This window comes from Zalophus californianus, chromosome 7 (genome assembly GCF_009762305.2).
Source record: "Zalophus californianus isolate mZalCal1 chromosome 7, mZalCal1.pri.v2, whole genome shotgun sequence".
Lineage (NCBI taxonomy): Eukaryota > Metazoa > Chordata > Mammalia > Carnivora > Otariidae > Zalophus > Zalophus californianus.
In genome coordinates, this window is record NC_045601.1 from 78,023,717 (window position 1) to 78,035,770 (window position 12,054).

The following is a 12,054-nucleotide window of genomic DNA, read 5'->3' on the forward strand; positions in this document are numbered from 1 at the left end:
GTAGGGTAGATATGTGACCCAAACTGGCCAAGGTCTTCTCTGATATTTGACATATGGTTCTTAGTTTTTTTTTTTAATTTAATTTTATTATGTTACGTTAGTCACCATACATTACATCATTAGTTTTTGATGTAGTGTTCCATGATTCATTGTTTGTGCATAACACCCAGTGCCCCACACAGAATGTGCCCTCTTTAATACCCATCACCAGGCTAACCCATCCCCCCACCCCCCTCCCCTCTAGAACCCTCAGTTTGTTTCTCAGAGTCATATGGTTCTTAGTTTTAAGGACTATGGGAAACCAGAGCTGTTTTTCCTTCAGCATGGAAGAAACTCTGTGAAATAAGGCCAGAAACAGACTCGAGCAGAGAGTTGGAGAGAAAGAACTCTGGCAACGTGGCTGGAGTCCCACGATCCATCCGTGCCTAACGTGTTAACTTCAGTCCTCAAATCAGTTTTCTGTTATCACTGCTTGCATTTAACAAGACAGGTTGGTCCCATTGGCTTCCCATCCAAGTTATGCTTGGGCTAGAGGTGGCTACAAGTGCCAGTTATGGGGGCTGATCATAAACACCAGGTTACCCACTGAGGAACACTGGGATGATGATAAAGGTAGGTTTAAGGAAAGATGATGGAATCTGGGTTCAGTACTGGGTAAATTCAATTATGTACACTATGCAAGTGGAAAGGAGATGTGTTAACTGGGAAAGATGATAGTAAACAGATAGTGTTAAATGAATGAAGACTGTGTAGAGGAGGTCCTCCTGTATGGCCAACAACTGAACTAAACCAATTAGCAGGCAATTTAAAAACCTTTTAGATTTATGATGTTTTGTTTAGAGGAGGAAATTATTGTATGTAATGATTGAGTAAAAAGAAAGACTCCTACAAAGATAATAATTACTCTGTCATTTTTAGTTTTACTTTAAAAAACATAAAAATTAGGGAAACAAAAGTATAGCTTCAAAATCAAGATTTAGTGAGTTTTACTAGAATAGAAGGCAAAATCTATTATCTATAGCTAGTCACCCAGGTGTCTGTGAGGATCTGCCATTCCCTTATGTAGAAGCCTGCCTCTGGGCTTTGCTTCCTGAGTAGAACAGATCCCCGAAGCATACATTTTTTTGAAGACACAAATAAATTGCCATGATAAAACAATCTCTGTAGCTCCTGGACTGTGAAACATTAAGAAAGTACAATAACTTGAAGCCCACCCAGTTTCTAATGCACTGAAAACTTACAGCGAGAGTGAAATACAGCAAGGCAGCAGGGGGCCTAGAGGATGGAGAGCTTCCAACACGCTGTGTTAGCACGTACAACCAGCTGAGAGGTTAGTGCTGCAGGACAATAGGCAGGCTTAACTCCATACACTTATTGAGATAGCACAAAACTGAAGACACTCATAATGACCACAGTTTAAAATAGAGTCCCCCCCTGTATTTATCACTTATTTCCAACTTTCTGCTCTGTTTTCCTTCTGTAAAAATCTCCATAGAGCCTCTAACACCTCTGATCTCCATTTTCTCGCTTTTATTTCTTTTTTCTGGGCTCCCTGTGCTTCAGTTGGCTTTCATAAGACTTTGGCTGAAGAATTCTCCTTTTCAAGTGGCTTGCTTGCTGCCATAAGAGTCCTTAAAATCACACCTGCTACTACAAGTCCACTTGCCCCAACTTAGATTTTTTTTCCTTAGTAACTTTCTCTGTGTATTCACTGGTCCTATTCCATTTCTACTCACTATCTCTCAATTTCAGCAATTCTTTCTCACACTTTTGGAGCATATAAATTACTAAGAAGCTCACCCAAAAATTCCAGAATGTCACATCCAAAGGATGTGTTTTAGTGTTTGACCTTTCCTTGAGAACTCTTCTCTCTCTCAGCTTTCCATACCATATTTTCCACTGGTTTTTCCTACTTCTCGGGGTGGTCATTCATTTTCTGCTCTCTAGGACTTCCTGAATTATCTCAGCCCAGCCACTGTGCTGTCCAATGGTAAATTTCACCACCTGGGTAGTTTCACCTGCATGTTAAACTCAGTGTCTGAAAGCAGCCTCATTATTTCCCGTTTTAGTTAATTGCATCCATCAGCCAAACCAGAAAATACAGGTGTCACCTTCACTCCTCCCTCTCCTCAACAGCTAATGACAGATTTCCCTCGCCATGACCCTAGTTCCAGTCCTCATCAACCCTGAATTCACTTTCTAACTGGTCTCCACCTCTAGTCTTCCCCAGATCACCCTTCCCCACAGCCCATCTTCTCCTCTCATTGCCAGCTCTGTGATTTGATACAAATGCAAACATGATTCTTGGACATGCTTGCTTGAAATCTTCCAATATGTTCTACTATCCACGGCAGTGCTTCTCAACTTCAGTGTGACTCTGAATCAGTAGGAGCTTGTTGAAATGTGATTTTGACTGGGGCTGGGGGGTGGCAGTGTTCGCGTGTTGCTGCTGCTCCTTAGACCACATTTTGAGTAGCAAGAGTTCCAGACTGATGTCCAAATCTCATAGCCCCGTATAGTCTGCTCCCTGCTTAACGTGATAACCGCAATTCTTGACATTGTCAGGAAAAGGCCTGTGGTGCCTCAGTCGCTCCAAACCGTCATTCCACCTTGATCCACTGACCCTCACGGTTTTCTAGCCACATTTCTCATTTCTTTTGTAGGCCAAGGCAAGACACACCAGCTGGGGATTAGTCTATATTCAGAAGATAAAAATCAAATAAAATTTCCATAATAGCAGGGAAATACATGTTTTACAAGCTCTTTAGTGTGAAATGGTGCAATAATATCACATTTGTTTCACATTTCTTAACAATTCACCTTTGGGTCTTTACCATGGCTATCTTTTTTTCTTAATGAAAATCTCACTAAAATTTTCATGAGGCCAGTGGTGAGAGAACAGAACTATATTAAGAGTCTTATGAAAAATATATCTCTCTAGATATTGTCTTTTAATATTTTCATTGGATTATCAATTGCTTATCTTCATTCTAGCTTTATGACTCCTTTTTCTTTTATCATTAGAAGTGGCTAATAAAAAGGTAGATTAAAATACATTTGGCTGTTTGCTCAGGGTTGAACATAATGTCCTACACCACAGGCACTGGGAAGTAATGTTTATGTGAGAGAAGATCGACCTCCTCTTTCTCTGAGCCCAGAACAGATACTATCATAGGAAGAACAATCTCTCATAATGAAGCTGAGCCATTAGGTTCAGCCTCATCTCCTGCCACTTCTAGTAGCACAACCCGACATCTTATTAATCATGGAAACTGCTGCGCTATTTTACACATTTCTGTACTTTTGCATATGCTGTTTGCTTTGCTTAAAACTCCCTTCCTTACCCCCGTAGCTAACGCTCCCTGATCTTTCAGAGCTGGGTCAAATGGCACCTGGATTAGGAAGCCTGAACTCATTGCCTCAGCTGAGCTGGCTTCTGACTGAGTTCCCTGCATAACCACTGCTGGTCCTGCTGAAAGATCTGATTTTTTGCACACTCCCCACCCCCACCTCATTAGAGGCAGGGACCTTACATCTCCTGTGCCTGGCTGGCTCAGTGTTCACCTATAATGTGCTTGTGGTAGGCAGAATAATGCCCTCCCCCCTTGCAAAGATGTCCACGTCCTAATGCCCTGAACCTGTGACTGTGTCGCTCTACACTGGCAAAAGGGAATTTGCAGATGGAATTAATGATCTTGAAATGGAGAGTTTATCCTGGATTATTATGAGTGGGCCCAGTGTCATCACGTGGATCCTCTTAAGATGGAAGAAGTGCCAGAATCAAAGGAAATGAGTGAAAGCAGAAACCAAGTGATACAGCCCTGAGCTAAGGCCTGCAGGCAGCTTCTAGAAGCCGGAAAAAGCAAGGAAATGGATTTTCTCCTGCAACCAGCGGAAAGGAATGCATCCCTGCCAACACCCTGATTTTAGCCTATAGGAACCCATTTTGGACTTCTGACTTCCTGAACCGCAAGACACATTTGTGTTGTTTTAAGTCACTACGTTTGGGTAATTTGCAGCAACAACAGCAGTAGGAAGCTAACACAGGGCTCAATTAATGTTCTTTTATAGAATGCATGAATTAAAAAATGCCTCAGGGTCATCCTCTCTGTCCTTGTATTCTATCTGCTCTTTCTCCCTGAGCTGCGAGGCCAGCTGCAGGCCACCGCTCGAGGAGATCTGCTAGCGCAGCTGGGTCAGGACTGGGCGGGGAGATCAAGGGCTTCCCACTACATCACTCCACCAAAACACAAAGCCACACTTAATTAGATATTTTCTATCACCTGCTGGTGCAAGGTCCTGTGGTTGGTGCTGTGGGAAATATTATTTGGCCCGTAGTTTACTTTTAAGTTCCCTAGAACTCTGAGAATGAGCACTTCAGTAAGGTAAATTCAAACATAACACGCCTGGCAATCAGCTCCTGCCTCCCCACCCCCAGCTCTCTCCCTGCCGGCCCCTAAGATGCAGGAATGCCCACCTCCTTTGAGAACACGTGTTTCCTGACCCACTTAGGTAACTTTGTGAAATACTGGAGTTTCCCCTCCCCCAGGCCTTCATTTCCAATTTAACATACATAAATATATACCGAAGAAGACTTTTTAAAAGGTAAATTTCCTTTTTACCATTATCCTCACAGGGCTTTTTAATCACTATGATGACAAGTGAAATGCAAACAGTCCGCTCTGTAACTCATACTCAGCTGTCAGGCCTCTAGGTGTCGCCACCAGCCAAGTCCTGTTGAAGGGTGCCTGGCCCTGTATATACATGCAGAGCATGGAGTATTTTTTTCAAGATTATCCAGGGGGGCGGGGGAATATATATATATAAATATAATATATACTTTTTCACCTGTTACATATAAATATATATTCCATTATAGCTCTAGTTTTCTGTGCAAAATTGAAACTAAGAGAATAAATGATATACTTAGCGACTTCTTAATTTTATGCTTTTGTTCTATTTTCCACATCAGCACTGGAACATGGGGGATTTTGTTGGACTCTCAGAATATTCATTAAAGATGCACTCAGTTCCATAAATTCACAAAAAATTGTTTCTCTTGTACAACACCATTTCAATGTTTTCCCTTCCTTTAGATCTGCAAACAGTTTTGGAGACTACTGAGTTGATTTTCAAAGCAAGTGAAAGGCAGCAAACACTGAAGAGAGGATGCATTTAGATCTGGAAATACTCTGACAGTTCACTGGTCACTAATATTTGGTTCTTCTCCATTCTGAAAGTTTACAATTTATAAATGTAAATATATGGGGCACCTGGGTGGGTGGCTCAGTCGGTTAAGCGTCTGCCTTTGGCTCAGGTCATGGTCCCAGGGTCCTGGGATCGAGCCCTGCGTCGGGCTCCCTGCTCAGCGGGGAGCCTGCTTCTCCCTCTTCCCCTCACCTTGCTCGTGCTCGTTCTCTCTCTCTCTCTCCCAAAAATAAACAAAATCTTTTAAAAAATAAATAAATGTAAATATATGGTATTTCAAAATCTGGGTGGGAGAATTCAGAAGGGCTCAGGAAGATTGAAACCCTGCCCTCCAGTACTGCTCCTTTCTGATTTCATCGTTTTTCTCCATCTTGCCAAATCCAGAAGAGTTGTCTGTTTTGACTTCAAAACATGTGACAGACTTTTACAAAAATCATCAGTTCCGTTGTTCCCTTTTTTCTCCTTATGCTAGAATTGCCTCTGTTCACGTGTCCTTATTTGTGCCATGGCTACGCCACCACCTTCTGCTGTTCCGCTTGGCACTCTCTCCCTGCGATTCTTGTCCCTGACTCTGTAATCACGGCAGCTTGCTTCCGATGGCTGCTATGGGTCGCATTTCATAGGCTAGGGCAAGACTTACTTTGAATGACTGGAAAGAACATCCCATTTAAAGATACTTCTTGCCTTGTTTTTCTTTAAGCTAAGATTTAGTAGAACTAAAAATTGAGACAAATCTCCACTGAGATATATATAGATGGATGTGTATACACACAAAACCACACACACACACACACACACACATATAAAGAAAATGAGAGCTTTCCAAGTCTTGCATTTAATATTTATACAGTCATTTTCTGAAAGCTTTGAGTATAACCAAAGCTACTGTTAGGCAAAGAACTCTGACTATAATGAAGGTTATTGTAAGACAAGAGAACATGCTGTTTTTATCATCCACCCACTTGCTCTCCCCAAGAAAAATACTGAACAGCAGTTAGCTCATTTTAAGGGCTATATCTAGTTACTGCTAAACTGGCAGACTTCTGTCAGGCTTCTAAAAGCGATTCATATTGATTTCTGACTCTAGGGCTAAAATTAATAAGGAGCCCAGGAAGGCCAGGGGTTTTCCTTGAACAGAGAAACAACCCAAAGGTTATGTTAGTGACTGAATTTGCTGTGCTAGTTAAGGATTAAAAAAAAAAAGTACACATACTAAAGAATACCAATCACATTGAAAAAACGGGTAGTTACATAATAAAAGTGAATATCAGATTTTGGTCCGTTTTCATTGTAAGCCAGCAGTGACCCTTCCATTTGCCTATTAGAGAAATTAGAATGTTTCATTACCTAATCATTCTGTAAAATAATACCTCCCTGGCATGTGTATTAATGGGTGGCAAACTCTGGGTTTGTTGAGTAAGAGTAATTAATTCCTGGAACTAAGACTAATGTTACTACTGATTTATAGACACTTGTAAAATCTGTGCCATAGAGCCCAAGAATTAAAAGGGTGCAGAGTCTCTCTAATGAGGCTCCTCATCCACCACTGCAGAAATCCTTTCTATGGGTGGGTTTGGTGGTACCACCATCACATCAACACTGGAAGCTCCTAATATGACAGAGCCACGCTGCAAGCTACTTTTATATTCCCAGTCCAGTCCAGAAGGTGTTGGTACTCTGAATATCTATCTGCTACTCTTGATTTAGTAAACATGTCTCGATGTCACACAAAACTCTCAAATACTGGTGAGAAAAACCAAAACAGAAAACAGGGCGGCAAAGCAAGTGTTCCACCAGCAAGGCTAGAGAGACGCACGGGTAAGGAACAGAGTGTTCTGGAGTAGTCGTCCTTGGAAGCCAATTACTTTCTCAGCGAAATTAATTTCTCTTTCACTTCAGGTTCACTTAAAAGTTAATAAAAGGAAGAATATCTGGCAGAATCATCTATCTCTCCATCTACCCACCTGCTTAATCACTAGCCACCATGAACTGAGAGTCTGGGAATGCACATAATCATTGGATTTAATTGGATCTGGCACGTTCTATTTCCTAATAACCTCCTGTCTTGTCTTCCATTAGAGGTAAAATCTTTTAGGGTAAGTGAATAGGTCAGACTTTACAGAGAAGTTTTTCAATTTTCCGTTTGCCACAGGAGTAAATTAAAAACAAAAAGATTAAGAGCCAATAGCTATGCCCTTTATGGAAGTATTGGGTTCTTGGTGTTTATTGTTGAGGAATTAGAGATTCTAAGATTTTTTTTTTAATGTATTTGATAGAGAGAGAGACACAGCCAGAGAGGGAACACAAGCGGGGGAGAGTGGGAAAGAGAGAAGCAGACTCCCCGCAGAGCAGGGAGCCTGATGCGGGGCTCGACCCCAGGACCCTGGGATCATGACCCGAGCCAAAGGCAGACGCCTAACGACTGAGCCACCTAGATGCCCCGAGGAATTAGAAATTCTAGTGCAAGGCTAAGACCAATGCTCTAAAAAAGGTTGGTGCATATCCTCTGATAACTGATTACATGAAGAGACATATCTAGAAGCTTTAAATATATACTTCAGCATCATGCTTTTTCCTTTAAATAATATTTCAATTTCAATATGAGACTGAGAACTACAAAGTAAGGATGACTAGAAGTCATGGTTACATCCTAAGATTTGCATCTTTCTGTAACATTTGTATTTGTGACATGACTCACCAGTTTAGTTAACAACTGAGTTGCCAACTTCCCACAACGAAGTTTTGGATACTTGACAGCAAGGCATCAGTATTGCTTGTAATGCAAATCTTCACTTAAACTGCCTAAACTTCACAAAACACTGATAATCCTTTTGCTCTTAATGAACATGGCTAATTCCCGAAGCGAAGTCACTAAGAGAATTCATTTGTGATACACGCCAGCTATCAGTTTATCACGTCTTAGCTCCAAATTCACCCTCCAACACGTGTTCTGTAATCGTGGACAGAATTCCTTTAAGCACGTCTCCCTCACAGGAGTACGACGTTGAGCTTTCTCAGCTGGAGGGGGGTGGGTCGTGTGGGTCTAATGGTCCTGCCTTCTCTCGGGGGTCGCAGAGCTCAGGGTCCCACAGAGACCTGGAGCTCTGGCCCGGCGATCACCTCCCTGCAGCCCCCTTGAGGTGAACACCCGGGTCTCCCAGTTGCCCTGGCATCTTTAGTCCCTCTGCAAGCGAGGAGGCCTGCCCGTGGCTCCGGGGCCCCCTGACCGCACTAGGGTTGTTTGCTGTTGCACGTGACTGTAGACCAGCCCTGCCTGGGCAGCCAGCGAACCTCCGTGCTGTTCCAGTGAGCTGCAACCGGAAGTCCCCCAGGAGCTCTGAAGACCCGCCGCCTTCCCAAATTTGTCCTTCCTTGGGTATTCTTCCTTAGCCCCGGCGGTAAAATATACTGTTCTTACATCTGATAATCACTCCTTTATCAATGCTTGGGAATCCTTTATATTTAATTTCCTGTGCAAATAACCATGTGGTGTTTACCTCTTGCTTGGTTACATACTGATAAAAACACACTTCACTTAGCAACTGGTTAATTGTCAGCAGAAAGGACACAAGGAATAGACGTTACTAGTGAAACAATAAGAAAAAAACTAGACTTTTCAGTTCATGGTCATACTTTTAATTACCAAATAGACTGTTGAACACATACTAATAAACCATGTATTTTATTTGAGTGTAGGATCAGCTTTTACATAACAAATTTATTGTTTACAAGTTAAAAAAGGACATACAAGTAATTCGTCTCTCTTAATGTAAAGCTGACCCAAACCAAATGGTATAAAATAAAAAACACCAAGAAAAGCAGCTTCTGAGATAATAAGCAGGGAACATTTATGCTCACAGGTAAGTTACAAAGAGTACTACACTTTCACCAACATCACGCAAACATAAATACCAATACTGGGTATCAACAAACTCACATAATGGTCTTGATACAGAAGAGATAATGAATCTGTTTTTCATAACATCATATTTGGGCTTAACTGACTGGTGGTTAAACCCTCACTGAAATGGAAAGTGCTATTCTCTTTCTCAGATGTTTACCAAGTAAAAAATACAAGCCGAGGTACAAAGGGAAAAAAAAAAAAAGACTTACTAGCACAGAGTTCTTGGGCTTTGGCTGGACAGCTTGTTTGGTGACTCTTAGTTCTAACATAAATCATGCAAAGGATGCTCTTCCAATCAGCAAAAAATTAGAATGTAAATTATAACGCTTTTGAAAGTACTATTCAATAAAGAGCTATTTGCAACGAAAATGCAATGAAGTTTTCAGTAATGAAAACGTTGGAGGAAACAGATCTTCACCATCATTTAAAATCTGTTCTCTGCTGAAATGACCCATTTTCAGGAAGACGGCCATCTCTTGAGGTAGACACCACTGCCACCCAAATTCTCCTATCACAGCTTGTCCTTTTGCCGCATTATCCGTCTGATTCCAGCAGTAGGTCTGTTCACCGTTACTGCAGATGTAACATTTACGTGTTGGGGATCTAGAGAATGGAGCCTCTCTGGAATTATCTCAGACGCAGCCTGGTCTCTAAATGAGTCAATGATAGGGAACAGGTTTCCTGCTGTCATTCAGAAGCCACCCACAAGTCTGAATGCCACAGTCATTTCACCTGCCAGATATGTAACTGCTAAAATTCTGTTTGCCTGGTCACCTCATGACTAGGATGGGAAACCTGTCAGGATTCAGTTTCTCATTTGTGATTGTGATGCAATGATAAGTACTTACTAGGCATGTAAAATAGTATATCGAGGGAAGCTGCAGCTGGAGGCATTCCTTCTGCCTGCCAATCTGGGGGGTAAAAATATCACTGTTGTCATCCCTTCCACTACCCATACTAGTTGGTTAGGATGTGGCTAGGAGCAGATTGTTTAAGAGAGTGGTTTACCACTAAACACAGGCAGGGAGAAAGAAGAGGGTAAGTCTCGTCTAGGATAACAGAGTCAATGCCGAATTACTGGTCTTTTTGCCCCACGTATTGATCTCAGAGTCATCTTTGCATCTGGCTTTGAATCCAGAGCCCAGAATGTGTATTTCAACCTAGTGATGTTATTAGTATGTGGCATGAAATGGATTGATATGAAGAAAAATACTACCCCAATTTAACAGATTGGGATAAGAATATCAATAAGCTAAATCAAATTAACATGAGAAATGTTCACCTACAATTTATCTCAGACAGATTCCATGGGGTTATTCCATCTGTCTTTGAAGGATAAATCCTATATACGTATGGTAGTTCATGAGAATGACAAATAATGAGCCCCAAAGCAACATGAAAACAGCTACGTGAAACACAGAGAGTTGGCATCTGTTGACTTACAAGGGCTATAATACAATCACTCTCATTTCAGGGAAGGGTCCCAAACAAAATAATAAAAAAAAAACACAAAAAACCCCAAAACCCAAAAACCCAGGCTGTTTGTCGGTTAAGCGTCTGCCTTTGGCTCAGGTCATGATCCCAGGGTCCTGGGATGGAGTCCCGCATCGGGCTCCCTGCTCAGCGGGGAGGCTGCCTCTCCCTCTCCCTCTGCCTGCTGCTTCCCCTGCTTGTGCTCGCTCTCTCTCTGACAAGTAAATAAATAAAATCTTTAAAAAAACAAAACAAAACCCATTCTCCTACTTAACAACTACTGTCACCATCAATTATTTTGATGACAAAAGGGGTTTTCCCCCCAAAACTATTTTGCTGAGAGTAGCAACAAGAAAATGGTTTAAAACCCTGGGCAAAAAAGGGAAGATATTTTTCCTTAATACTCACATTCTGTTTTAATCTTTGGCAATGAGACCAGAAAGAAACGTTCAAAAAGTAGACTGTATATTCTTATGAGCTCAAATGAGTTTTACAGATACAATTAACATTTTAGGAAATCTAGAATAAAATCCTATTGATATTCATCAGTTTTGCAGATTACAGATGCATCTGTATGGTTCATTAAATTTCCTCTTTAAAAAAAAGAAAACACACACACACACAACCCACCATGACTCTGTTCACAGATGTGGACCAATTCAGCTGGAGACATCAATTTTGTAAGGCAATAAAGGAACAAGAGTTTGGATACACAGAGAGATGCCCCATATTACAACACACACAGATTACTATTTTTATCCCTGGAAAAAAAAAGTACCTCCCTCTTCACTACAAAAGTGCTTCAAGCTAGAAGGACAAAAAAGCAAAACGAGAAAAACAGTTCCCTTGGCAGTAGCATTAGAAAATTATATTCCAAACGATGTTCACATTTTCTTTCATTTTACAAATGAAAGAAGGAGCATTTTGCCAAAACCCCCAAAACCTTTTAAAGGTTTTGTAAATTCAGGTAAAGAGGATGGTACAGAATAGTATTGTCCAAGAGAACTTTAACAAAAGCCATACATGCAATTTAACATTTTACAGTGGCCACATTAAAAAAGGTGACATTTGTTTTACTATTTAATTTAACCAAATATATCTAAAATATTATCATTTAAAAATTTTTTTTTTTTAAAGATTTTATTTATTTGACAGAGAGAAAGACAGCCAGAGAGGGAACCCAAGCAGGGGGAGTGGGAGAGGGAGAAGCAGGCTTCCCGCCGAGCAGGGAGCCCAATGCGGGGCTCGATCCCAGGACTCTGGGATCATGACCTGAGCCGAAGGCAGACGCTTAACGACTGGGCCACCCAGGCGCCCCAATATAAAAAATATTAATAAGATATTTTACATTCTTTCTTTCATAATAAGTCTTCTAGTACGCCAGGGTCCTTAGTCTATTAAAAATGCTGTCCCTGGGCAGCAGGAGCCTCAGAAGGTAAGACTGCATTGTAGTTTCTCATTCTTATACC